An 11,999-nucleotide genomic window follows, 5' to 3' on the forward strand; every position below is an offset into this window, starting at 1 on the left:
ATAAAGGACCCTGCAGTGCCTTCTTTGTCCAAGATCCTTCTTCTTAGATGTTCCTAAAGGACAGCACACTGCAGGACAGGGTGTATTTGCAAACAGGAAGGGGACAATAATCCCAGCCCTGCAGCACTGCCAGGGAGCAGCAGGGCTTGGTCTGTCCAGAGCTGCTCTCTTGCCACTTTCACAATGTCCTCCTGAGCCCCTTTCTCGCTGTAAGGCCTGAGTGCTCTCTGAGCACAGTCCTGGGGGCTGGAAGCCCTTGGAGCACAGGCAGGGACAGGCCCTGGCAACTTGTGAAGCAGAGCTGGGCTCCCTTCCAGCATCTCCAGGATGCTGTGGGATCTTCTGAGGGCAGAGCCTGTACTGGGTCACTTCTGCTGTGACCTTGCTGCAGGGCTAGAACTCTCCTGCAGTGTCCCCATGACACTCCTGTTCTCTGCTTTCCAGGTTCCATTTTCAGATCCAGTCTTCCCCTCCTGTTCCCAGGGACATTCTGGGAGTGCTTCAGAGCTGCCATCCTGGGGCAGCTCCTGCCCAGCGTGGGCAGGCACAAGGTCTCTCCACCTGCTCCTCTCACCTCCCAAGTGCCACTGTTTTCTGCAGCCTCCTCCTCCTTGCCCAGCACAGCCCTCCTGGCACAGTTGGACACAGCCCTTGTTCTACCCCCTCCTCAGGCACCTGCCCAACCCCCTCAGCTCCAGCCTGAGGGCCAGAAACCTTCAGGGCAGGGAGGCACCGGGCAAAATGCTGAGGAAACCTTTCAGCTGCACTCAAATCCAATTGGAGGGGTTGGCCTGGAGGAAGAAATCCCTTCTCATTCTCCAGAGCCACCAGGACAACCAGTGTTCTGTCCTGGGCACTCCTCTGGAAGTGTGGGCTATGGAAAAGGTTTTGGTGTCAGGGCTATTGAGAAGGCTGGGCAGTGTCACTGGGAGACCTCTCCCAAACCCTTGGAAAGGCCAGAGCCATCCCAGAGCTTCCTGGGGCCTTGGCAAAGGCAGACATGGAAGCAGTCTGCAAACAGGGCAGCAAGGAGGGTTGGCAGAGTTCCAGACTGCTCAGGCTCAGCAGGAAAAGGGATAGGGCAAGTCCTCCTGCAGTCATTCACAGGTATGGGAAGGAGAAGGCAGGGATTGCAGAACCCATGTGGGAGGGAATAGAGGATGTTGTGTGCCCAGACTTTTTCAAGTCCGCTGACATGGTCTCCTGTGGTCTCCTTATGGTCAGATTGGTGAGAGCTGGACTGAAGACATGGCAGATGTGGTGGGTAAGAAGTTGGTTGAATGAAAAACGTGAAATAAAATCCAAGGTAGAAGTCCTCTGGGCAGCAACTTCCTGGTGAAATCCCAAAGTGATCAGCCCTTGAACACCACTGTAGAACATCTTTATTATCTCTCTGTACATTGGGACAAAATGTATTTTCAAGTCTTTTGTGGATGATTCCAAATTGCAGGAAGCCCCTGAGCAACCTGTCCTGGTTTAAAGACACATATTGGGGTGGGAACTCCAATACAATGAATTTGCTCCCCTTTTATTCCCCACCACTACAGGGAGACAAAATACAAGGAGGTACAAGTGAAAACAATAAGACTTTACTGACAAGAAATATAGCAGCAAAAACAGCAATAACAACAGAACAGTTCAAAGCATCAGCAGAGAGAGAAGTTGCCTCCTCTCTCCCCCCCTTTCCCCAACTCCCTTTTGTAAACAGATAAAAACAGGGATCAACATGTGCCTCTCTTCTCCCTTGACCCCGAATGGGCAAAGAACAAAAAAGAAAACCAGGGGAAATAGGGGGCAAAGCAAAATGTGGAAGACTCTCTGGTCTGAGATCAGTTGTGCTGCCCAAGAACACGCTGACTCCAGAGGTGTCCAAGCGGGGCAGAGCCGGCGACTCCGGTCCGTGCGGCGGCGGGGGGGAGGCAGCAGCTCTGCTTGATTCCATGGAGTTCTGGGGAGGCACAGTTGGTTCCAGGAAGTTCTGAGATGTCTCAGGGTTCCTTTTGTTCCAAAGAGACCCCACATGTCACAATGGTCCCTTGGTTCCATGAGATTCCACAGTGTCCCTGCATTCCTTTGGTTCCATGAGGCCCTGCAGTGTCACGGTGCCTCTTGATTCCGTGACCTTACAAAGAATCAGAATGGCCCCTTGATTTAAGGCAAACGGCACATGGGGCTGCCTTGGGGGGAGTGTGGGCACCCAGACAAGGGAGTTGTCACCCCCCTGGACTCAGTCCTGGTGTCACCACATCTGGACTGGTCTGTCTGTCTGTGAGATTCCCCATTCTGGAGGAATGAGGAAGAACTGGAGAGGGTCTAGAGCAGATCTGACAGGATGGAGCTGTTCTCCATATTGGTAATAGAATGAAAACTCCACAAAGAGTGGTACTGAAAGTTCAGACTGAAGGTGAGGAAAAAGAAATGTCACTCAGCGGGGACCCTTGTGCTGCAAGAGGTCACCCAGAGGGAGTCAGGATCAGCCCATGGCTTTGTGTTCCAGGGAACAGCCAGAGCTGGTGCCGAGACATCAGGGAGGGTCTAGAAATGCTGCTGGGAGGGGGGTGGGAAAGCAGGAGGGGTGTGTGCAGCCTGCAAGGCCAGAGCAGCAGCAGGGCCAGGGCAGGACAGCCTGCAGGAGAGATGGCCAAGGGCTCTGGCAGGGCTGCAAGGCCCAAAGGCACCCAGGCCTTTGTCCCCTTGCCTCTGGCAGCTGCCTCTGCCACTCAGGCCACCACAAGCAACTTGCCTGGCAGGTTCTGCCCTTGGTTTCTGCCTCATCCCTCCCTCAGCAGCCTGGCAGGGGTTGCCCAGTTTTGGCCTTTGTTGTTCCTCCCCCTCCCATCCCAGTGCCCCCCAAAGAGCCCTGAGCCAGCCGGGAGGGACAGGATCTGCTGGGCCAGGGCCTGGGGCTCAGGCCTTGGCCTTTGTGCTCCACAAAACCAAGGCAGGCTTTGCTCAGCACTGCAGGGGCCTGCCCAGAGCCTTTGTCTGCCTGCACTCCTGGCCTCCAAGGAGCTGCTCCAAGGAGTCCCTGGGGAGGCTTTGGCAGTGCCTGCCCTCAGTGGGGCCCAGCAATGCTTCAAGGCACTTGCAGTTTGGCTTCTGACTTCTTCAGCAGCTGCTTCAATCTTCTCTCAGTACCTCAGCATCATGGGCTGGGCTGCAAACACCCAGTGGGGCTCATTAAATTCCAGAAATCCCTCAGGATCTCTTTGTCTTCCTTTAATTGTCTTCAAGGCAATTTCAAAACAAGTCTTCAAAGTTTGTACTTTTTGTTTTTAATTCAATTATGGATATTTTTTAGTTCAGAGAAGAGGTGATAGAGGTGTTCTCCAAGTGATCTTGATGCTGAGTGTCTCCTCAGGAGATCCACACTGACCCTGGATGATCAGTCTTGCTCCTCACCCCCCAACCTCACCAGTTCTGACATGGCCCATCTTGGACTGACAGCTGATGCAGCACCAAATACACTGTGGGACCCATTAAAACATTGAAAAACAAATTATTTTTCTTTCTTTAATTGTCTTTAAGTCTTCAAGACGTCAACAGCTAATTGGAGTTGTTTTGTAGTTTAACTAAGGAGGAAGATTTTAAAGTGGATGTCACGAAAAATATATATTTTTTGATGAAAGGGAATGATTTACACAGAGCCTTGGGATGCAAGAGGGTCAGGACGCAAAAAATTTGGATCCAAAGACAAGGGGGCAAAAGAGATTAGTAGCCCTTAATCATTGACCAGTTGAACAATTATCAACTGGTTCAATAGCATTTGCTACAATTTTAACAGTGACTGAATTATAGATTCACAACAACAACATTCCCACCACAGTCAATTCACACCCACACCCAGGCAGAGATGTGTGGACACATCAATAGCTGGGTGTGCAAAGGTCCCTCTCCCAAATTCTCCTGGTTGTCAGGGAAACGCTCCCCCAAATCCCTTTGTGTTTCCCACCAGACAAGGGTCACAGCTGGAGGAGTGTTTGTTGAAATCACATTGTCTTATTGCTCAGTCTTAAATGAGCAGTGAAACTCAGATGCGGTTTTATTTTATTATTCTATAACAAAGTCTATTTGTCAATATCAGGTGCAACTTGACAATAAAACTGGAAAAGTATAAAATGTGCTGGAGATTGACCTTTTCCTTATTTCTCAGTAATCTGTCACACAAACTCTGTATTGGATTTACTCACTTTCCTGAAGTCTTTCTGCTGGTTTGGACCCAAACCTAATCCATCTGTTTGCAAGCAAACTGTTTCAAGTTTAACTCTATTTTTGAGATGTAAGGTTTATGGGATTTTTCTTTTCTTTGGTTTTGTTTTTCTTTTCCTTTAAAATGGTGTGTATGTCACTCTACACTATTTCTACTCAACAGCTACACCTACACATCTCTCAAGGACAAGATTTGTTGGGCTCTCACATCAGAATTCAGAACTGTTATAAATTAATTATTTCCATTGGCATTTATGCAACCAGAGCTTATTCTCCAGGATGGCCATGAAAAGGGAATGCAAAAGGGACACACCTACACCAGCTACAAATGGAAAAGCTTTCTTGACAAAAAAAACCCAAAACCCAACCAAAACAAAACCAGAGAACAAAACCCTCACAGTGTTCAGGGTGTATTTGCTCAATTCTCTCATTTCCAATGGTTATGAAGAGAACAGCCAGAGGGGTTTAGAGCCTCAGGCACTGTAAATCAGCACATTGGGACTGACTTTCTTACAACTAAAGAACTTGGTGGATTCTGGCTCAATGTATTGCCAGTGTTTTCTATTACTGTTATTAAACAAATTCTCTAAGTCTATCCAGTAAGTGCTCCTTGTCAGCACTTCCAACTTCTATTCTAAAACAGGTTCCAAAATGCAGCTGAGTCTCTCTGTATTCTTAGACTAGGTCAGCTGTCCCTGATAGAATACACCACCATTCACAGGAAAAAAATGAAGTACATGATACACCTCTCACCTTCACAATATGTTAACTACACAACTGTTTTCATTCTCTAGTTCTTAAAGTTAACCATGTGACAAATTAGAAGCCAAAAAGAACAATTTTGGTAGTAAGAACTACTAATGCAAACCTATTCTTCAGAACTTCCAGTCCTCAGTTAACAAATAACATTTTGTTCAACAGAGTGTTTGTGGAATTGTTACAGGCACAGAAATGTAACACTCACCTCCTGGAGGCCTGACAATTGTTACAGCATCACTCATCAAGCTGCCCTGGCTGTTGGGTGCATTCACTTGCACTGTGGAGTTAGAAAATGGAATCAGGCCTTTAATGGTACCCACACATTGAATTTCCTGCTGCTGCAGAACATCTGAGTATCATTTACCACAGAATAATAAGAGTTATCTGTCATGAAAAAACAAGAAAGGGGGAGAAGAACAAATGTTAGACCTTGTGTCTGCTACAGTTCACTGTCTTTAGGAACTAAGTCTTATTCCTACTCAAAAGAAGACTTGCTGTTTATACCAATAACACACACACACAAAATTTTGGCTATTGGGGAGAAAAAATATTATTCATCATTTCTCCTGCTTTTGGCAACAGTTTATGGTACCTGTAAACCTTGGAAAATAAACCAACCAACCCATGAAGCAACCATGCATTGCAGAGCTGACTGCTCGATACTGCAAACAGGAGCCAGCTCTCAGAAATTACTGATCTTCTAGAAAAGTTGTGTGAGAACTGCAAATTCCAAACGTTACTGTTAATTCTTTTGTCTATGATACACTGGTAACAATTTCTGAATTCACCAGAAAAATGCTTACTTTAGGAGTTTATAAGCTAACTCATTGCATAGAGCAGAAAAAAGTCACCTGCAGTAACACCTGCTTTCCAGGATAGTCTGCAGTCTGCTCAAAGATATGCCAAATTCATGAGAAAATTAAACTTTTTCTATCTACAGCACAGTTTTAACATGTTAATATTTTTATTTTCATCCACCTGAACCTGGAAGGAAAACATGTGTTTCCTCTGATGATATTTTTATTCCATTATTAATCTTTCTTCCAATGGCTAACTATACTAGATTTTAAAAAGACAGTTTTGAGTAACACAATATGAATTAAAAGGATAACACTCTATTCCAAGTTGCCTGGATAACAACGTTAAGATACAGTAAGTATACAATTAGTTGTGACATTAAATTCTAGTTATAGGAGAGAGATTACTCAGCAATTATAAGAAGTATATAATTACTCAATAAGTAGGAGAAGTATGTAATTACATAACCATTTTACTCAGCTCAGAAATGAACTTGCAAATTTACAATGAGACAGACAACACAGCAGCTCAACATTTTTCATTGCTTCTAATAAAAAGCCAAGGAGCACTTGCAAGTTTCCTAACCAGAATTTTACACAGACCAAAGGTGTTTTAATCCCTCTTCCCAGCCAAACAACTTACTGCTGCTGGCAAGTAAAATGTTAAAAGGACATTTTTAAAATGCAGGTCTTGCTGGGGCTGACTTGCAATTTGCAGCTTTGCCACTTCTCACTGCTTCACCTCAGCTTTCAGTGGGCTGGAAAATGCAGACCCAGAGGTTCAGCCTGACAGACAGTGACACAGTGACAACCCTGTCCCATCATTCCATGCCAGTCCTGCCCAGCCTGCCCCAGTGGGGACCCAACTGGTGAGGAGAAGTGGATGAGGCCTCTCTTTTGCCATTTTTCATGGGTGTTTTTCTCTCCATTCTGCTCACAGGTCCTACTGTAGCCTACCAGCAAGTCTGCTGCAGATCTGAACAGCAGGTGCCTCAGGTACTGGGACAGTCCTAAAAGACATTGTTTGCTTCAGACAAGTGGTTTGTACCAGATACCTCCTTGTTCCTGCACTCGGCCTTGTCACTGCTGCCAGGAACAGACCCCAGCACTCCAACAAGCAAGGTCTCTGCACAACACAGGAACAACCGAAAGAGGCAGGAAACAAACTCCTGGATCTGGTTCACCATGTCCTTCAACACTTTAGACATTGCAAACGACTGTGCCAAAAGCTGAATTTGAAGGGGAGGAGGCTCAGAGCCACCATCTCCTGTAAGCTGTTAAAAAAGACTAAACCCTTTGCAGACGTGAAGGGCTTCCTGAAGCTCCTTCATCTTTCCATATTTGTGCATCGTGATGGTTTTGTTCTTTTACTGAGCCTTCCTGCTCAGCTCTCCACAGCTCCCCCAAAGTATCTGAGGGCCCCCTTTCCCTAAGCCTGCTATTTGAGAAAAACCTCAGAAAAACTCTTTCCAGTTTTTCATAGTTTATACTGAGATCAAAGTATCTCAGTCTTTCAGGAAAAGATACTAAAGAATATCCATATCCACACTTAAAAATTAGGGTGGGCTGGGGGCGGGGAGCAGTACCTGCCTTGGAACAAAGCCTTGGAAATCTTTGATCCATGCACGGGATCACTGGAACCATCACTTACATCAGGGTTATCTCTACATGCTGTCTTTATGTCATCTGACATCTAATGCATGGCTTTTAAAACAATAGATGAAAGGGGATGCACTTTTTAAAGGTGCAAGGAACACTCAATTCAACCCTCACAGTTAAATAAATAACACCACAATAAATACCAACATCAGAAAAGCATCTCTTTTAAGTCCTGAAAACCAGAAAAGGGACTTTCCACATGGGTGTCCTGTCATCCAGAACTAGAAGGGAAGAATTCAATAGAATAAAGAAGTCTAGAAGTGTTCTGTCCAAGATCCAGGTGAGATTCTCTCTCTTCTAACATTTCACTGACCTAAGAAGCAAGAATTTGGCACAGAATTAATACTGGAGAAAAATGAGACCAATGAAACCTCCTGAGCTCAGGAGAACCTGACTGTGCTGGGGAATCAGAGCTTTCCCCCTGGGAAATGAACTGCTCTGAAAGAGTGGGAAGAAACCAGGAACAAAGGCTGAGTTCAAATGCTCCAGAGTAAACAACTCCTTCCTCAGCAAAAGGTCTGAGCTGCCCTTAACTCATCTCTAGACATCCCTGGAAATAAAACAGCCTGAACTTGAATCCAAGGGAAACAAATTCCATGGCTTAAGCTGGAGCAAGGTGGGGGGGGATGTGTCACTCTTCTATGACATCACATGCTCCCTGTGACGTCACATCCTTCCTGTGACATCACACCTACCTTATGACATCACATACTCCCCGTGACACCACATCTCCCCTATGACATCATGTCCTCCCCTGGGACATCACATCTACCCTGGGACATCACATCCTCCCCAGAACATCGCATCCTTGTTCTGATATCAAGGGTCCTCTATGATGTCACATCCATCATACGACATCACATCTGTCCTGTAATACCACATCCTCCCCTGTGACATCACCTTGTCCCTGTGACATCACAGTTCTTCTGTGACATCACATCCTTCCTGCATCTTATATCATCCCTGTGACATCACACCTGTGACATCCCATGCCCGCCTGTGACATCGCATCCTCCCTGTGACATCACATCCTTCTTGTGACATCACAGTTCCCCTATGACATCACATTCTTTTTGTGACATCAAGGCCTCTCTATGACATCACATCCATCATATGACATCATACCTCTCCTACGATCTCCTATCATCCCTGTGATGTCATGTCCTCCCCACGCCATCAAAACTCCTCTATGACATCACATCCATCATATGACGTCACATCTCTCATGTTGTCTCATATAATCCCTGTGACATCACATCCTCCCTGTGACATCACACCCTTCCCGTGACATTACATCTTCCCCTATGACTTCACAATAATCACGTAACATCACACCTCCACATGACATCACAGCTCCCCTATGACATCACATCTTTCTTGTGACATCACATCTCTCCTGTGATATCATATCATCCCTGTGACATCACGTCCTGCCCTGTGACATCATATCATCCCTGTGTCATCAAGGTTTCTCTATGATGTCACATTCATCATATGACATCACACATCTCCTGAGATATCATATCCTCCCTTTGACATCATGGCCTGCCCTGTGACATCACATACTCCCCGTGACACCACATCTCCCCTATGACATCATGTCCTCCCCTGTGACATCACATCTGCCCTGGGACATCACATCCTCCCCAGGACATCGCATCCTTGTTCTGATATCAAGGGTCCTCTATGATGTCACATCCGTCATACGACATCACATCTCTCCTGTAATACCATATCATCCCTGTGACGTCACATCCTCCCCTGTGACATCACATTGTCCCTGTGACATCACAGCTCTTCTGTGACATCACATCCTTCCTGTATCTTATATAATCCCTGTGACATCACATTGTCCCTGTGACATCACAGCTCTTCTGTGACATCACATCCTTCCTGTATCTTATATCATCCCTGTGACATCACACCTCCCTGTGACATCCCATGCCCGCCTGTGACATCGCATCCTCCCTGTGACATCACATCCTTCTTGTGACATCACAGCTCCCCTATGACATCACATTCTTTTTGTGACATCAAGGCCTCTCTATGACATCACATCCATCATATGACATCATAACTCGCCTATGATCTCCTAACATCCCTGTGATGTCATGTCCTCCCCACGCCATCAAAACTCCTCTATGACATCATATCCATCATATGACGTCACATCTCTCATGTTGTCTCATATAATCCCTGTGACATCACATCCTCCCTGTGACATCACATCCTCCCCTGTGACATCACACCCTTCCCGTGACATTACATCTTCCCCTATGACTTCACAATAATCATATAACATCACACCTCCACATGACATCACAGCTCCCCTATGACATCACATCTTTCTTGTGACATCACATCTCTCCTGTGATATCATATCATCCCTGTGACATCACGTCCTGCCCTGTGACATCATATCATCCTTGTGTCATCAAGGCTTCTCTATGATGTCACATCCATCATATGACATCACACATCTCCTGAGATATCATATCCTCCCTTTGACATCATGGCCTGCCCTGTGACATCACATCGTCCCAGCGACATCACAGCTCCCCTGTGACATCACATCCTCCCGGTTACATCACAGTTTCCATATGACATCACACCCTTCCTGTGACATCACATCTCCCCTATGATGTCACAACCATATGACATCCCATCTCTCTTATGACATCACATCCATCATATGACATCACATCTCCCCTGTGACATCACATCTGTCCTGACACATCAGACCTGCCCCGTGACATCACATCCTTCATGTGACATCACATCTCCCCTACGACATCACAGTCATCATATGACATCACATCTCCCCTATGACAGCACACCTACCTTGTGACATCACATCCTTCCTTTGACATCATATCTCCCCTATGACATCACATCCATCATATTCTGGGAAAATGCAGGACCACATGAAATCAAAGGAATTCTGGGACACTGTCAAACACCTCCTGGAACCAAGGGAGCCCGGAGATATTTCTGAACCTCCCAGAATCCAGGGGCCATTGGGACCTGCAGAACCTCCTGGATTCACGTGGTCCTTGTGAAACTGCAGGATCTCCTGGAACCCAAGGATTCCTGGAACACTGCAGAGCTCACGGAATCAAGGGGTCACTGTCCCACTGCAGCTCCTTCTGAAGCAAAAGTGACCCTGGGACAGTGGGAAATCTGGAATCCAAAGGGCATTTTGGGACTGCAGGGCCTCATGGAACTAAAGAAACCTTTGGAGACTGTGGAAGCTCATGGAGTCCAGGGGCCATTGTGACATGTGGGGACTCCTTGAACCAAAGGAACCCTGAGAATTTCTGTGGGAACAACATAAGGCAGCAGCAGCTGCATTCAGTTAACCAGGATCAACAAGGAGTGTTTTGGCCTTGACTGGTGTTTTCCATCCAGAGAGTGCTGTTTGCCAAAGTGGAAACCACTTGGAATGCTCTGCATGGTAGCCTGTGTTTTTCTCTGGTGGCTGAACACAGCCAGTACATGAGAGGAGGGGAATGTGTGGGATCAGGGCACTGCTTTGGGGCCATGCTGGGAATTCCGGTGGACTAAAAGACAAAGCCCAGGTGCTGTTTCCAAAGGAACCCCAATGAAAGGGGGATGCTAGAAAGATGGGTGGCCAAGTCCTGCAATGGAACTCAGTGTGTGCAGCCTCATTTTCTCCTTCAGTGCCCACAGGAGAGGGGGCAAAATGTAGGGGTTGGGACCCCAAAACTGTTTGGGGGGGAAAAATGGGGATTGAGGGGAAAATGGGAAAGAGGGAGGAACAGGGAGAAGGGTGGAAAAGGGAGGGTGGTCTGGCCGGTCTGACGGTCCCATGGGGGTCTTTGGGCACAGAGGGGGGTTGGAAATGGGGGGTGCCCCCCTGAGTTCCCAAATTCCTGGGGGGTGCTGGGGGCTGCTGGATCCAATCTCAGCCTTGCATTATGACAACAGTTTCAGTTTACAGGAATTACAGAGCTGTGACTGAACCACTTTAGTCCCCCAGGTTTTAATAATGGCAAATCAGATCTATTGAGAGAAATGAATTATTTAGAGTTACAAATGATCAGACAAAAGATCTTCATCAGAATTATTTCCTGCACAATAGAAACACTAAAACTACCAGGAGTACAGGATAAGATAGGACAGTGCTCTATACTAAAGCAATCCTTGAAGCAATTCTACTCAAGTTGGCACAAAAGCAATAATTCTTAATTAGAGAGGGATGGAACTCCCCCAGACCAATGCTCGTGAGGAGATCTCTGCTCTCAATCTCCCCCACTGACCTTGGGGGGTCCCCAGCCAAGGCAGGAATCTCCACACACCCCCCAAGAAGGGTTCTGTTGGAAGAAGCTGCCCCTGGGAAAGGGGACTGGCCCTTTCTGGTAAAAGGGATGGACTGACAGTCACTGGACTCCAGGGGCTTCCTCACCGTCAGGGGCTTCATTCGGGGTGGAAGCAGCGACTGAAGCTCTTCCCGCAGTCGGGGCACTGGTGGGGCTTCCCTTACCGGTGGGTCCGTTGGTGTTTGGTCAAGGTAGAGCTGTGGGGGAAGCTCTTCCCACACTCCCCACACTTGTA

The sequence above is a fragment of the Chiroxiphia lanceolata genome (assembly GCF_009829145.1).
Source record: "Chiroxiphia lanceolata isolate bChiLan1 chromosome W unlocalized genomic scaffold, bChiLan1.pri scaffold_69_arrow_ctg1, whole genome shotgun sequence".
NCBI classification, from domain to species: Eukaryota; Metazoa; Chordata; class Aves; order Passeriformes; family Pipridae; genus Chiroxiphia; species Chiroxiphia lanceolata.